This window comes from Vicugna pacos, chromosome 10 (genome assembly GCF_048564905.1).
Source record: "Vicugna pacos chromosome 10, VicPac4, whole genome shotgun sequence".
In the NCBI taxonomy this organism is placed as follows: domain Eukaryota; kingdom Metazoa; phylum Chordata; class Mammalia; order Artiodactyla; family Camelidae; genus Vicugna; species Vicugna pacos.
This window is the reverse complement of record NC_132996.1, coordinates 4113902-4130687: the sequence shown is the minus strand read 5'-3', so window position 1 is coordinate 4130687 and position 16786 is coordinate 4113902. Positions and strand designations below refer to the sequence as shown.

The 16786-nt window shown below is 37.4% G+C and overlaps 1 pseudogene; it reads left to right on the top strand.

The window, feature by feature from the left end:
* The first annotated feature begins 15738 nt into the window (after positions 1–15738).
* On the top strand, positions 15739–16152 carry LOC102539872 (2-iminobutanoate/2-iminopropanoate deaminase pseudogene; annotated as a pseudogene).
* The last annotated feature ends 634 nt before the right edge of the window (positions 16153–16786 follow it).

The following is a 16786-nucleotide window of genomic DNA, read 5'->3' as shown; positions in this document are numbered from 1 at the left end:
AAATAGCCTTGGGACATATGTAGGACAGACATTATTAGTGCCATTTTATAGATGAAAACACTAAGACTCAGACAAATTGAAGTTCCAGTTGGACTTAAAATAGGTGTCTGGTCTGGTCTCCATATCCTCCAACTGACTCATTAGTGCCCTGTTGTTAATATATGTATGTCTATGTAGCTCTTTCTCTCTCTCTCTCTTCCCCTATGACACTCTGGCAAAAGAGCTACTGTAGAATAAACTAAACAGTTTTGAAAAATTAAATTTCATTATTTTAGAAAAGACCATGGGCTTTAATATTTTTGCCTTGGATTTGGTGTCATCATTTTTTATCTTCCCATCTACATTTTTTGCTCCAATGTATAATGAAAGCTCATCTTTTCCAGCTCATCTTTTCCAGAGGACTTTTTCTTATTATTCTTTCTTTACTTCTTACTCTTTTACTTATTTATATAAATAGTTTTATGGCATTTTCAAGTACACTTGACTTACATATGCTCAGTGAAATTAGATTATATAAATTCTTTGTCTGTATCAATATCAAAATCCTTTGCGTATAAAAGAATTTTATATATTTCCAAATTAAATAAAATTTGATAATGAGTGAAAACAAGTAATTCAGATTATGTTGAAATTTTAGAATTGACGTAGGATTTTGCCATATGGAGAACAGCAAGGCACTTGACTAAGGAAGATCTTTGTGTTATCAACACAGGGGTATGAGCAATATTAAGAGAGATTCTAAGAAATAAACTAAAAATGGCATTGGTAATGCTTACATATACAACAGCAGTGATGAAAAATTTATAAACAAATCGGGACTTCTGATGGCTCAGACATTTTATTTTTCCAAATGCATCCTTCGGATAAGTTTGAAATCGAGTTCACTTGATAAATGTATTTTTACAATGTATTTATAGGAGCAGCTGTTTTAAACTCAAACCACTTACGTATACAAACCATTCATATTTGTAATGTAAGCTTTAATTATAGGCTGAGCTAAACTGTAAGATCTATACAGAATAAAAAATTACACTAGTGTGATTATAATTTGATGTTGATTGTTAAAATTATTTCACACGAGAGATTTGTTATGTTTAATAGGACTGAAATTAGAGCATATCAATTTAGTATATTACCCAGCAAGTAAATGGAACTGATAATTGAATGACTACGTTCATTGCTGTAGGGATATACTTTGTAAAAACAAGATAATATTCTACCTTGAAAGTGCAGCAGTGCACAGCATGCACCTTTGTTGTGCATGGTCTAGAAATGACATATCTTATTACTTGTAATTTTGCACGCCTCCATGCAGTGGAGGCTCTCTTGAGTATTCCATTACGAGTTAAAATGACTAGTACATCTGTCTACAACCATTATTAAAATAATGAAAATCTAAAGCCCCATTCAGCTAGCTCTCAATGCTTTTACCTCTCCTTATGCTGAATCCTTTCTGTAACCAGTAGCCTCAGTACAGAGAAAAGCAGGAGTCCTGGACACTGGAGATGTAGATTGACCAGCAAACCATTATCTCTGAGAAAGAAATGTCCCCATTATCTGTTATTTCACTTACTAATTCATTCAGCAGATGTTTACTGAGCACCTATTATGTGCGAGGCACTGACATGAACACTGGAGATAAACAGTAATCTAAACTAATTGAATCCTTGCCTTCCTGGAGCTTACATATTAGTTGGTGAAAGATGGAAAGAAACAGGTGAAAAACTAAATAAATAAAATCATGGCATAAAGTGATCAGTATGCGAAAAAAAATACAGAATGGTAAGAAAGGTTGCTCAGGGATGGCATATCTGATGGAATAAAATTTAGTTAAAGACAAACAGGAGAATGCTATGTAGCTTTCCAGGAAGTGTGCAGAAATCAGAGGGAACGGTATGACCAATGACCTTAAAGAGAAACATTGTTCCTAAGAAGCAAGAAGAAAAGCAAGAAAGCCAGTGGACCTAGAGTAAAATAAACAATAGGGACACTGGCAGGAGATAATGACAGAGCCTAAGTAAGATGGTAGATCGTTAGCGCCTTGTTAACAATAGCCAAAATGTTGAGTATCTGGATAAATGGTAAAAATCCATTAAAGGTCTTCATTACATGTGAGAAAAAGATGTCTTTATCACTAGAGGTGTTTTCTGGAAGTCCATCTGTTTGCTCATATTAAAAGAGTTTATGACTGTCACAGAAGTGAAAGTTTGGGAGTCATTAGTGGTTAAAGATTCAGCCATATAGAATGGTGTTACTGTAAGTACACTGAGCCAGAAAAATAGCATTCTTCAAAAGAATGTATAAAAGAAAAAAAGTACATGGCTGAAGAGCATGGGGATAAGGCAGATGCGGGACTAGAGCAGCCATTACGAGGCAGAGAGCTGGATAAATTAGGGCAGCAATCGTTACTCAGTTCAGTAAATGAAAGCAGAGTTCTGGACTAGAACAATTGCAGAAACTGGGCCAGAGAAAGGCAGTTTTATTGACTTGTCTTTATGCTTGGAAACTTCACAAGATGACTATGGTAAACAGAATTCAATTCTATTTTATCTTTCCATTTTCAAAATAGAAATTCAGTCTAGTGAAAATATGCCAGAATTAGAGAGTTTTATTGGACACCGGTGACCGTCTGATCTACTGATTCTTGGCTTTGGCAGTATGCTAGATTCATTTGGGAAGAATAAAAAAATACTGATGCCTGTGCCCAATCCTGTATCTATAAAATCAGAATCTCTGGGATGTAGGGTCTTGACATTATTTGCTTAGCTTCTTGCTTAACTGTATTGTGTAGGCACAGTTTATAACCACAGATCAATTTCTTACCTGTTTCTTCCAGCTCCATATTCCAAGGATTCTCATGGAAGTGACCATCATTTGATTATTTTTAGCTCTTTCCTGTATGGAATCAACATTTACCTCTATCCCTTGGTCACTTTTCTCTCCTATGAGGTCACACAGAGCAGTCTGCTCTGTCTTTCATTTGACAAATCTTCAGATATTTGAGACTCTCTTAAACCTCCTCTTCTACAAACATAGTGTTCTTATTACTACAATTATTTTTTCCTAATGCATTGTTTTTTATTTTTTCTTGAAGTATGGTGAGTTTATAACATTGTGTTAGTTTCTGCTATAGAGCATAGTGATTCAGTTAAATATATATATATATTAAATATATATATATGTATGCACACACATATATATAGATTCCTTTTCATATTCTTTTCCATGATATGCTATTACAAGGTATTGACTATAGTTCCCTGTGCTATACAGCAGGATCTTGTTGCTTATCTATTTTATATATGGTAGTTGGTATCTTCAAATCCAGAATCCCTGTTTATTGCTCCACCCTCTGTACCAACTGGCCCCCCCAGTTACCATGAGTTTGTTTTCTATGACTGTGAATCTGTTTCTGTTTTTTAAATAAGTTAATTTGTGTCTTTTTTTAGATTCCACATATGAGTGATATCATATGATAATTTTCTTTCTCTTTCTGGCTTAATTCACTTAGTATGACAATCTCCCGGTCCATCCATGTTGCTGCAAATGCATTATTTTATTCTTTTTTATCACTGAGTAATATTCCATTGTATATGCATACCACTTCCATGTCTTCACTATTGTAAATACTTCTACTGTGAACATTGGGGTACATGTATCTTTTCAAATTAGAGTTTCCTCCAGATATTTATCCAGGAGTGGAATTGCTGGATCATATGGTAAGTTTATTTTTTTTTAAAGGAACCTCCAAACACAGTTTATAGAATTATAAAATAATACTATAAAGAAAATCACAGAAAAGACAGTACCATTTAGAAAAACACACTAGGATTATAGCAGATTATTTGTGAGAAACTATGTAAGACAGAAGACAATGAAGTAACAGATTTAAACAATTGAAAGAAAATAAACAAACAAAAAATAAAACAAGGAGAGAAACAAACAAAAACTGAAAAGCCAGAACCCTGAGCCAATGAAAATGTGTTTGAAAACTTAAGGTGAAATAAACATTTGTCCAGACAAACAATAACTGAGAAAACTCATTTTGCTGTAAGAAATATTCAAGGAAGTGTTCTTCACAGAAGGAATATAAGACCAGAGAGAAACATGAAAATTAGAAATAAATTAAGATCTGTAGATGGTAAACTTGAATATATGTATGATACTATTTTTCTTTTTAAAAATTGCTTGAGATGAATGTATCCTGTTTGAAAATGGTAGTAATGTATTTTGGAGTTTGTAAACTATTAAAAAGTAAAACGTTTGACAAAAATAGCACACAGAAATGGAGGGAAGAATTGGAAATATGTTGCTGTATGATTCTTTAATTGTATAAGAAATGGAGCAATATTATTTGAAAGTAAACTTGTGATAAGTTACATAAGTATATTGGACATTACGAAGCAATCTCTAAATTAAAGAAAATTAGGAAATGTGTTATACTGGTATAAATAAAATGGAGTCATAAAAAACAACCAAATTAACTCGATGAATCCCAAATAATATAAAAACTAAAGACAACAACAAGAACAAAAAAGAGCTGGAGGGTCAGTGGCAAGATGGCAAAGTAGAACAACCCTGAGCTCACCTCCTCTCACAGGTACACCAAAATCACAATTATTTGCAGAAAAATGATTGATAAAAAGACCAGAACCTACGAGAAAAGATCTTCTACAACTGAAAATATAAAGAAGAGGCCACAAAAAAAAAAAAGATAGGAAGGGAAGAGTTGTGACATGGGCAAGTCCCATACACCTGGTGGCTGAACCATACACAGAAGAATTACTATTGAAGAAGTTCTCCCAAAAGAGTGAGGGGCCCAAGCCCCACACTGGGACACCCAATATGGGAGCCTTACACCGGGAAGATGAGCCCCCAGAGCATTTGGCTTTGAAGGCCAGCAGGGCTCACTTTGGGGAGTCCCAGAGGCCTGGGGGAAATAAAGACTTCACTCTTAAAAGGTGCAGATCTCACATGCTTTGAAACCCAGGGCAGAAGCAATCATTTGGAAGGAGCCAGGGTTGGATCTTCTCGCTGACCCTGGAGAGGCCCCCAGAGGGGCAAGAGGCAACTGCAGCTCATCCTGAGGACACAGAGGCAGCCATTTAAATGGGCTCCTTTTTCCACGTGGACACCAGTGCAAACATTTTGAGATCCTCCGTCTAGGTTATTAACCCCAGGACGCAGCCCCAGCCTGGTCCAACAGCCTGTAGGCTGCAGTGCTGGAATGCCTCAAGCCGGGCAACTAACTGGGTAGGGACACAGCCCAACCACCTGCAGACAGGCTGTTGTAAGACCCCCATGAGCCCACGGCTGCCCTTAGACATGACCTTGCCCACAAGAGGGCCCAGGGCCCAGCCTCACACATCAGTGTGCAGGCACTAGACCTGGGACCCCCCAAGGCCCTCTAGCCAAAGACCCTGAGATGCAGCCTCATCCACCAGAGGACAGACACCAGCAGTAAGAAAGCTGTAAGAAAACCACAACCTTGTAGGCTGTGGAAACAACCCAACCACTAGCCATCCAGATGCTGCCCTGGGACTGGCTGGGCCCTGGCCTGGCCCGGCCCACTAGTAGGCCAAAAAGGGCTGTAAGACAGCCCAGATCCTGCAGCCAACTGCATCTTAACTACCATTAATCTGACACAAGTTCTGGGAACCCTGGGCTCTGACACAAGACTCTAGGACCTGGCTCCACTAGCCAGTAGGCCATCACTAGCCCCAGGACCTGGTTTCATCCATCAATTAGAAGGAAACAGCCCTGTGGTGTCCTGGATGCTGACTGCCTACCAGAAAGTCAGCATTAGTTCCAGAGTTCCCCACCCCTTGCGGCCCTGCAGTCAGCCACCTCGTGATCTGATCCCACCAGCCAGGGGCTGGCAGCCTTTACACAAGGCAGGTCCTGGTAGCCAGTTGGACTGAGGGACAACTAAGCCTGCCAGACTGCCCACAGTCAGCCCACCACAACGGAAAGATCCATGCAGCCCTCAGTGGGGGAATTCCAGAGCATATCGTCTGGTAGTGGGAGGACAGTGTGCTCTGGGATGCAGCGGGTGTCTCCAAAAAAGACTGTTCTCCAAGGTCACGAAATATGACCAGCCTACTATATATATATATGTATGTATGTATGTATACACACACACACACACACATCCCCTGTGTGTGTGTATATATACATATATGTGTATGTGTGTGTGTGTGTGTGTGTGTGTGTATTTAGCAATTTAGGCAAATGAAGTGACAGAGAAACGTGTTCCAAATGAAGGAACATCATAAACCCCAGACGAAGAACTAAGAGAAAGTGGATAGAACCAATTTACCAAAGAAAGTGTTCAGATTGGTGATCAAGGAGCTTGGGAGAAAAATGGATGCACAGAGCAAGAAATCAGTTTTTAACAATGAATGAGACTATATAAAGAACAAACAAACAGAGATCAAGGATACAGTAGAAAAATACACTGGAAGCCGTCAGCAGGAGACTAAATGAGACAGAGAAAACAGGTTAGTGAGCTGGAAGACACAGTGGTGGGAATCATGGACTATGAATAGGAAAAAAGACAGAAGAATGAAAAGAAATGAGGACAGTTTAAAAGATCGCTGGGGCAATGTCAAGCACACTAATATTTGAATTATAAGTACTATAAAATTTTCTTAAAAGTATTAATTATGTCAACACAATTCAAGTTACTTTCCAGTGTATTTTAGTATACACACGTTTAATCGTATGCCATCCATCAACATACTCTTAAGAAAAGTACTCATAATTCACTCAGTAACCCTGGGAATTTATAGTGAGCTTATATTTCGATGTCAGAGTTCAATATTTCTCCTACCTAAGCAGAAAAATGTAAATATTAAAGTGCTCTCAGGCTTGTTACTCTGTGGGGTGCAGGTATGCAAAGATTATCAGTACACACATCACGCCTGGCATACGGGAACTGTTTGGAGAGGCTTTAGAAGATACTGTTTTATTTTTGTGAAGCACAAACAGGAATAAAACACTAAGGCAAATCTGCCAATACCTAAGAGTTCCCAATACTAAGAAAGACCTGATCAGAAACCTTCGGACTAAAGAAAGTGTTCTCATTATTAGATTAGACTATGTGGTGAGAATTTTCTTTGCACGCTAAGCTTGCATAATTCTATAATATTTGGTACATAACAGAATTGTCAGTGAATTGCATAAAACGATTTAAAATGTAAGAGTGTTAGAAGTACTTTTAAACTCTAAAAATGAAATTGCCTAACCCATTTCCTAATTTTGTATTTGTATTTTAGATTTTTATGATAAAGCTGATGCATATAATAAGCAAATGTCATAGAGCAAGTTAGTGCAGAGACAAAAGTTGAAATCAGATCCTTTGATGTTCAGTTCAGATGATTTTGTATAATGTTATATATAATACTATTTTCCTGTTCTTTCTGAATCTGTTTGAATGTCTTTCTGGTGGTATTTTGTCAAACAGAATTATTTCAATGCATTTTGGTTGTTTTTTTCACTTTGAATTATACTTCTACATTCCTGGCTTGTTTTGTTCTTTTCTTTCCTTTTTTTTTTTTTTTTTTGGAATATGAGGTTATATTATATAGTAGCTAATCTCCAAAGAACGTGTCTTTGATGACACAACAGTAAATTCCATCATACTGGAAATGATGATTCTTGTGGTTTGAGTTATATACATGAAGTCTTTATCACAGCCATGCCTTAAATTAAAAACAGCTCTTCGAATAAGACACAAATTAACAACATAATAAAAATAGTAAAGTAGCTAGATTCATGCTGGAGAATTGCCTATTTGTGCCAACAGATTTCCTTTCTTGATTTATTTATTGTATGGGTTCAGAGATAGGAAAAGATACATATCTTTATGAATTATCAAATGAATGAGGTAGTCTAAGAATTTGCTTGAATTTCCAAGCTTGACAAGACAAATCTTACTTAGGATTCAATAAGAAACAGATGTGACAGGTGCTTCTATTTGTTTAACAAGGACATGATGATGTTATTTGACCAAATCTAGAGGTGTTCATGTAACTTATGGTGACGTTTTGAAGTCATCAACCATTTTGGACCAAAAGGGTGAAGAAATTGTCCAAATGTCCTTTTCCAAAAATCTACCAGGTAATTAGACTGTTATAAATATTTTTATAAACCAAAATGAGATTTAAAGTGGAAAAAAATCCTCTGGGTAATTTGGGAAATAAGTAAATAAAACCAGAATTTATTTATCTTATGTAATTACTTCAGGAGTTGGCTACACACACACACACACACACACACACACACACACAAACACACACACAACTTTCAAAAGCTGGGCACAGTCCAGTGAGAAGGAAATGGACATTTCCCAGAGGTGGAACTGAGTGTAAGACTGCTGACGGTGCCAGGGGCCAGGGTGATTGGCTGAAGTATCCATGGAAGGATTTAGAGCAGGGATTGGCCATAAAAGTCTGGACAGTAAATATTTTAGGCTTTTCAGTCTCTGGACAATACTCAACTGCATTGTGGAAGTAATTGCAGACAATGCTTGAACAAATTTATTGACAGTGTTTCTATAAAACTTTATTTAAAAAACACACAGAGAGGGCCAGGTTTGCCTTATGGGCTGGAGTTTGCTGACCCAGCCCGATACAGAAAATAGTAGAAAGACCAGAGGACTTGAACTGAGAAAATGCAGATTCAAATTTATCGTCTTTAGTAGCTTTTTGAACTTGGCCAAACATGTTATCTTTCTGAATTTCCCTTCTTGCTCACTGCAATATAATAAGTGGGGACTGGAATGCTATAGAGATAAAAGGAAAGAACATAGACCTTTTAGTTAACAGGAACCATAGAACACACAATCTTTAAAAACCTATCCCATCACATTTTTTCCCCTCAACTGAAATGTAAAGTGATAGTAAATAGAAAGGATAAATTCACAAGGACAAAATGGCAGGAGAGAAGAAGCCAGAGACAAGCCCCATCTGCACAAGTTTTGAATTTGGAAAGCTGAGACCTGAGTAGCAACTGCTTTATTAGAGTTAAAAGAGCTGAAAATTAAATATGCACAGCAGTGAAACTAAGAAGGAAGCTGCCCTGTGCTCCCAAAACTTCAGAAAGTTTGGGGAACTGACAGTTGGTACAGCCAAAGGTGAGGATGCTGGGTGATGCTAAACAGAGGGAAGTTGGTACGTGGGGCACTTAAACTGCCAGATCCACATGCCAGCCAGCAGAGCTTTCCTTCCCCACCCTTCCTCTGTGACAACAGATGGGAGATTTAGTCTCTGTATGTGTTGATGCAGTAGACTTTGAGCTCAGGGACATTAAGCTGACTGAAGATGGGTATTTAGTCTTACTGAATACAAAGAGGCTTAAATATAATCAGTATTCTGACTGATTGCCCCTCAGCTGTCTGCCTGAAATTCACCAGAATACTGACAATATTCAAGATTATGAGCCTGGTAGAAATTGACTGGTGATGTAAGAGGGAAATAAAACAACTTTGCATATTTCATATTGATGTGACCAGGACAGATATTCACCTCCTCTCCATTTTACCCAACTCAAAACCTGCCACTTAGCGTTCTACTGTCTCACTTTAAAAATGACGTCAAAATTACCAGATATTTGAAAAACAGCCCTAACATGAATGGTAGAGACAAAAACAAATAAACAGACTAAAAAATTTTAAGGAAACAGTGACCACACGGAGTAGAGGGGGAAACTTTCAAAATGTATAATTATATCACCAGAGAGATAAAATAAAATATCTTATTCATAAAACCAGGAAAGAATGCTATTTATAAAAAGGAATATCCAGAGAACAAAAACAAAAACAGGGAACTAAAAACTATGACAGCAGAAAATTTAAAATTGAACGTAATGATTGAAGCATGGCCTCACCACCCTAGAGAATTTCTCAAATTTTACTGCACATATAAATCACTTAGAAAATTTGACCAAATGCAAATTATGATTTAGTATCTCAGGGGCTGGACCTGAGATGATGCACTTCTAACAGGCTTGCCGATGACATTGATGCTGCCGATCTCAAACACACTTTGAGATACAAAGCTCTGTTTTATAAAGTAAACAAAGAGATGGAAATCAGAGAGAAAATAAGAAATTAGAGTATCAGTCTAGGGGATTTTATATCTGCCCAAGAGCAGGCCAGAAAGAGAAAGAAAGAAGAAACTCTTGGGGGAAAATTTTTAAAAGACAAAAAAAGACAATTTTCCAGAAGATGAGTTTCTACATTGAAAGGGCTACTAAGTGTCTAGCACAGTAAGTGAAAAATGATCTACAGCAAGTCACATGATAAGAAAGTTTCAGAATATAATGCAGAGCTAAAAAGAAGACCATAAAAACTTCCAGAATATAATCACTCACACAAAATTCACTCCAGCCAACACACACACACACACACACACACATACATAAACACACACATGCATGTGCATATCCACACACAACCTCATAGCAAACTTTTCAAAAGCCAAATAGCCAGGTAGCAGATATAATAATATTGCTGCCAGTTTTTTTGAATTGCCTGATTCACAATCTGGTGTAGAACAAAATGAATACGTATTCAAAAAGGGATGGTCTGCAAATACTTTGAAGTAAAGGATTTAAAGAAGGCTGATGTAAACTTCCTGTGCTGCAGAAAGCAAGGGATCTTGCAAAAGAGAGAGGCAAAAGGAATTTCTGTAATGTTGGTAAAGTCAAAATTGACAGTTACATAACAGGTCTACATAATAATCAACACTGATTGAAGCAGAGAACACATGTTTCCAGGAAAGATGTTACCATGAGTGGAGAGGGTCACTCAGTTAAAAGAATCACAGAAGAGTCTCAGGCTGGGCCCAGCGGATGAATGAGAAACCCTAATTGACTGAGTAGGTGACAAGCATTTTAAGTAAACTTAAATTAAAATGATTATTTCAAGGAAAGATGAGAGATCCTTAGTGATAAGGTATCCAAAGAAATCATAGGTACTACACAAAACTGGATATTTCAATAATTAAAATGAGACTATTATTAGATCATGATGTGCCTGGAGGACTTTTTAATGTCCAAAAGATCCCAGAGGAACCAAGATACCTGCCTTAGCCTTACAGAGTAGGTTTTAATCATCTGTGGGAGAGAAGAAGAAAGGTCATTTCCGGTTCCATCCTGCAATTCCAGCTTGCTCAGTGTGAAGGCTGTTGTTAGAAGTTTTATGGGCTCAAGAGTGTTGCAAAGACTGTGACACCGCTAATGCATGCTATTTTGGGGTCCCTGGGCAGAAGCTGGAAGCATGGCTGAATCAGTGAGACAGAAGGAGGTGGCATTGCATTTGATGACAGGGTTTGGAGAAACTATTGCCCCACTTCTTGAAAGGGTTAGAATACTTTTACCATCTGTGCTTTTGAAAACCACTGAAGTCAAGGGGACAGAATTGCAGGACGGTTACATTGTCATAATCTCAAGGGGAGCCTCCATCAGCATCCTCTGACCCCGAAACAACGGATGTCATTTTAAAGCAAGTTGAAAAAGACAACAACAACGAATTTTTATAAATTAGGCAACTGACCTGGAGGCTTATTACCCTGAGGAACTCCAGTTTTAAAGTAGAAGTTAAAGATATGTTGTGGGATAGGTGGTAATTTAGCCATAGGAGGTGGCAAAGGTAAGTAGGGAATCCTGGGACCTCTCTAACCTTTACACACTTGTCTCGATTCCATTCTCTGCATTGATAGATGAGGGCTATACATAGGGCTGTAAAATTGATATCCATGTTAACATACAGAATGAACTGTATCTTTCTCAGAAGCCACAGAGAAATCAAAGTCATCTGAACAGCCATTCATTCACTTATTCACTCAACAGAATGTTTTGAGTATCCACTACGTGTCAAGCACCACACTAGCCATTGGCAAGATAAAAAACTATCTAGCTACACACACACACACCCCTATACATATATATGTTATATATAATATTTACATTAATGTATATCTTGTTATATTAATATATAATATGTATTATATATTACTCCTAGTAATAATATAATAATGTAGTATTATGTATAATGAATGAAATTAAGTTATAATACTATTATATTATAATCTATATTATCAGTATTATGTATAATATTGAGATAGTAATGTTACTGAATTATTAATATATTATCTTTTATGATGTATTTCATTATGTATTATATAATTACAGATAATATTATATTAATATATTTATATTATATATTTATATATGGATATATAAACTTTTATAAATCCTACAGAAGCCTGAGGTTTTATAATTTTATATTGATCAGTAATGTTGACATCAGTTGAAATGTAGAAGACCATAAAGTACATATAATTGTAAATCAACTAATGGGTGAAATAAAAACTGACACATGATTATGTAAATCCTGTAATTAAATATTTATATTATGCATAAGAGAGTGTCTTGAGCAAGAATTTACTTGATAGAGATCTATTGTGTGCCTTCACCTTTATTTTTATGAGTTTTTCCTATATATTTCTTTGCTAATTTTAGAAAAAGTACGTGTAACAGCAGATGCTAAGAAGAAACTAAATGATACAAATAAAGAGTGGTGATAAGGGACTTTATGAAGTCACATGGTCTGTGCCCTGTTTCCACAGAGTCTTCTACTCTTACCCAACTTCCCTTCCATCCCCAGGGAAGAGAGTCAGTAGAACTAAAGAAGGACCTGAAGAGAGGACTTGCCTTCTCTACCTTGGAGAGACTTTGGTCCTTCTCCCTGCAAAGCCCATCCAACCATATCTCAACTGTGACCCTCTTCTGGCCCTCAGTGTTTTAGAGGCAAGCTCTGTCTCCTGGAGGATGTAGACATTCAGTAATTACTATGGAGATTATGTAAAACTAAACAATGTTGTTTTGAAAACCTTCTTAAGTATCTTTCTAGTAGATCACTGAGGAAAATATATAACCACCTCTTAATGTTGCCTAGAGCCAGAAAGATGTCATTGATCGTTCCTGTGACCTTCCCTTACTTATTGACTCCACTATTCTCTACATCCAAATTAGCCTTTGAGTCTCTTCCTTATTCCCTATTTCAGTAGCTTAAATATTCATTCAAAGCCACCTCCTCAAGTGGATTACCCCAACTGGCTGCCTAATTGGCCCCCCACTTCTAGTCTTTTCCTACTATTTTTATTAACTCAGGTGAATAATCTGTCAACCAGGAAAAAAAAATCAAGTAAGACAAGATAAAAGTCTCACTATGTTTCTCCACTACTGAGAATAACTGCGGCCCATGGAATTAAACAAATCTTGAGCTTCCTTCATGAGTGAAGAGATCATCTTACAAGAGGACCACCCTGACCCAGGCACTCCAGCTGACGCCCTGTGGGTGGACAAGACAGCTACCCAGTTGAATCCATCCTGAATTCCTGACCCATAAGATCATGAGAAAAATAAATGTTTAAGTTTCTGAATTTTGGGTAGTTTGTTATGTGGTAGTAGATAACAGAAAAATTGATCTAACTTTGCCTTCTTACCAAAATGCTTTCACCAAATCTATCAGTAATCACCCAAACTCCAAGTCATGTATCTTTCTGTTCCCCACCCACTAAACTGTGCAGTAGTTTACACTGTTCATTGCCCTTTCTGTAAATATGATCCTGGGGTAGTTTGTACCTTTGATATATTGGTTCTCATTCTTTGTTTTTGGGTCCTCCACCTCTGCTGGTTTCTTCTGTATTGTTTACCCTCAGAATTCTCTCTTGATGATCCACTGATCTTGTGTGGGAGCCCATGATTGGGTTAATAAGTTGTAACAGACGCCAGCCACGTGTGACCTTTAGGAAGAACAAATGTGCTTTGCTAGCATGTGCCTCTGCATCTGCACTCCTGCCTCCTTGCTGTAAAAAGCAGAGACAATGCCTTGCTTGCATAGTTGGGGTTTTAGTTAAGGGCTGCTTCCAATGGCAAAGCCATCGTGTATCCATTGCTATAAACTCAGGACACGGCTTGTTTATCATAAGCATAGGTCCATAGTTCAGGGTTTACTCTGTTCATTGCAAAGCGACGACCCACGCCCTCAGCTATAAACGCTGGGCATGCTTCCTGCTGCTTAGATAGTCTGTAACCCCCAAGACTACGGACTGGCTGGTCTGGTGGTCTGCTTTGTAATTAACATCTTCTGTCTGAAGAGTGTACCTTGTTCCCCTCTCCTCATGTCCGTCCTGAAGACCAGTTAAGCCTTTGTACTCATTGTGGACTCTATAATCTCTACCTGATCCTGTCTTTCCTTAAGCTCCTACATACCATGACTCAACTGTTGGTGATTTTTCCTCTGATTATACACAATAAATGTGGGAGCATTTGAGAGGCTCGTGGAGTTGGTCCCGGATTCCTTCTCACTCTCCTGATTTTCCACAGAGTGTCGAGTAATTCATTATGTCCTGGTGGGACTTCGGCTGGACAGAACCCACAATCTTGTTTCTATACAACTGGAACAGAAACTACATGAGATCAGTTCATCAGATGATGCAGTCAGAAAATATATTTCCAGGTTCAAAAGTAGAAAGTTGACAGTCAATATCCATTTAAAGAATATTCTTGAATGTTAATGTGTATTGTACCAATTTTTCCACTGACATTCTTGTTTTTAATATAATTGTAATTTAAATAACAAGTAGAACAATTTTCTCCAATTCCACAACCAAGCTATTTTCATGTTAAACAAAAAATATAATTGGTAAAATTTTTTCCCCTCCTGATTTGGCTCTGATGCAAAAAAAAAAAGGGGAAATTACATAACATTTCTGTATTTCCTGATAATATCCACTTCTAAATTCTAACAGATTATCCCTATATATTGTTGTTGTTATGTTTTCATATTTCTAATTTTATATTTTACTTTTTTATTCAAGATTATAATTCAAATAGTCTCTTGGGCAATTCTTTTTTCACCCCTTGTAGGAATAATGGATGCTCTTTCTTCCGTATTCCCAAGTACTGTCTCTCAACTGTAGGCATAGCTTTCATTAGGGATAATTAAAAGCGGGAGTTCTGAGTCAAGGCTAAATGGACTCAAATCTTTTCTCTGCCCTTTAGGAGCTCAGTGACGTGGGGCAATTTGCTTAATCTTTTCCTGATACGTAATGTGCTTAGAGATTACAAAAACTTGGTTTTATCCATCTGACACAAAACTGATATTCCAGAAATATCTGTGAAATGTATGAAATTGTTAGCTCTCTAAGACCCTGCTCCAGGGCTACTACCTTCATAAAACTTGTCCTTATCTCTCTGGAAACCATTCATTTCTTTTCTAAAACCCTATGGGTCTTTGTTAATCCCGCATATTATTACACGCTCCATATGTTACAATTACATATATCTGCCTTATATACCTAATTCAGTGGAAACTTCGAGAACACGGACTATGACACTCATTTTTGCATTCTTCAAAGAATCTAACATAACGCCTCGCTCATATTGAATGCTGAATGAATTTATCACATAAATTAATTAATTTTGACCCAGTGACATTGTTCTTTATGTTATATATTTGCTACTAATTGACATATTCTGAGTTCTTTATATTTTTCATCTGATTATATTTATAGCCTTCATGAAGCACTTTTAAAATTTACTCTGTTGGTTTTCTTTACTTTGTTTATTCATTATTTTATGTTATCTCTGCTCACCAAAATATATAAATGACTTGAAATAAGAGTTAAGTGAGTTGTCCCCAGGGGCAGCAAGAGGAAAAGATTAGCCATGTCGCCCTTGATCAGGAAGGTGATCGGCACCGCCAGGGCCCCAGCGGCCATCGGTCCCTACGGTCAGGCTGTGTGAGTCGACAGGACCATTTACATTTCAGGGCAGCTAGGCATGGACCCTGCGAGTGGACAGCTCGTGACAGGAGGGGCGGCAGAAGGAGCTAAACAGGCTCTTTCAAACGTGGGTGAAATTCCGCAGGCTGCAAGCTGGGACTTCACGAACGTGGTGAAAACAGCTGTTTTGCTGGCTGCCATAAGTGACCTCAGCGCTGTCAGTGACATCTACAGAGAGTCCTTCAAGAGTGGTTTTCCTGTCTGAGCTGCCTCCCAGGGTGCTGCTTTGCCCAAAGAAGGCCGTGTTGAAATAGAAGAAGGAGCTGTCCAAGGACCTCTCATGAGGGCATCACTCTAAGTGGGCTCCGTGTTACTTGCTCTGGAATTTTAATAACGGTTTTCAATTAATGTCTTAATTTTCATAATTGATGTTGGGAAGTGTAAGGTTGGTTGGCATTTCTCAAGTTATTATGGAAGTACCATATAACAAGGGGGACTGACGTGGATTGAAGATTAATGGTGAACCTAGTTACTTTGTTATGTCATACGCATGTATTGTAACACTGGTGTCACTGGCTGTGGGAAGAGAGACACGCAGTGCGTAGTTACTCAGGTAAATAAAAATAAAGGGAAATAACATGTAGGAGAGATGAGTCACTATTCCTGAGAAATAATAAAGAGCACACCTAATTCAATTAAACCCTATTTAATGATGTGAAATATTTAGTTCTCATGTTAGACATATGATTCTGCTTTTACTTCAACAAAATTTAAGTGTTTAAGTTTGAATGGTAGAGATAAAGGAGGAACTGGACCAAAATTTTATATAGATAATACTTGTCTAACGGAAATAAAATAGCATACAGATTTAAAAAAAAGAGTTAACTATTTTTCTTATAGATATGCCTACATTTAATATGAAATCATATCATGTCTCACTGGACTATGAGTTAAATCAATTTAACTCAAGCAAACAACTTGCATTGATTACA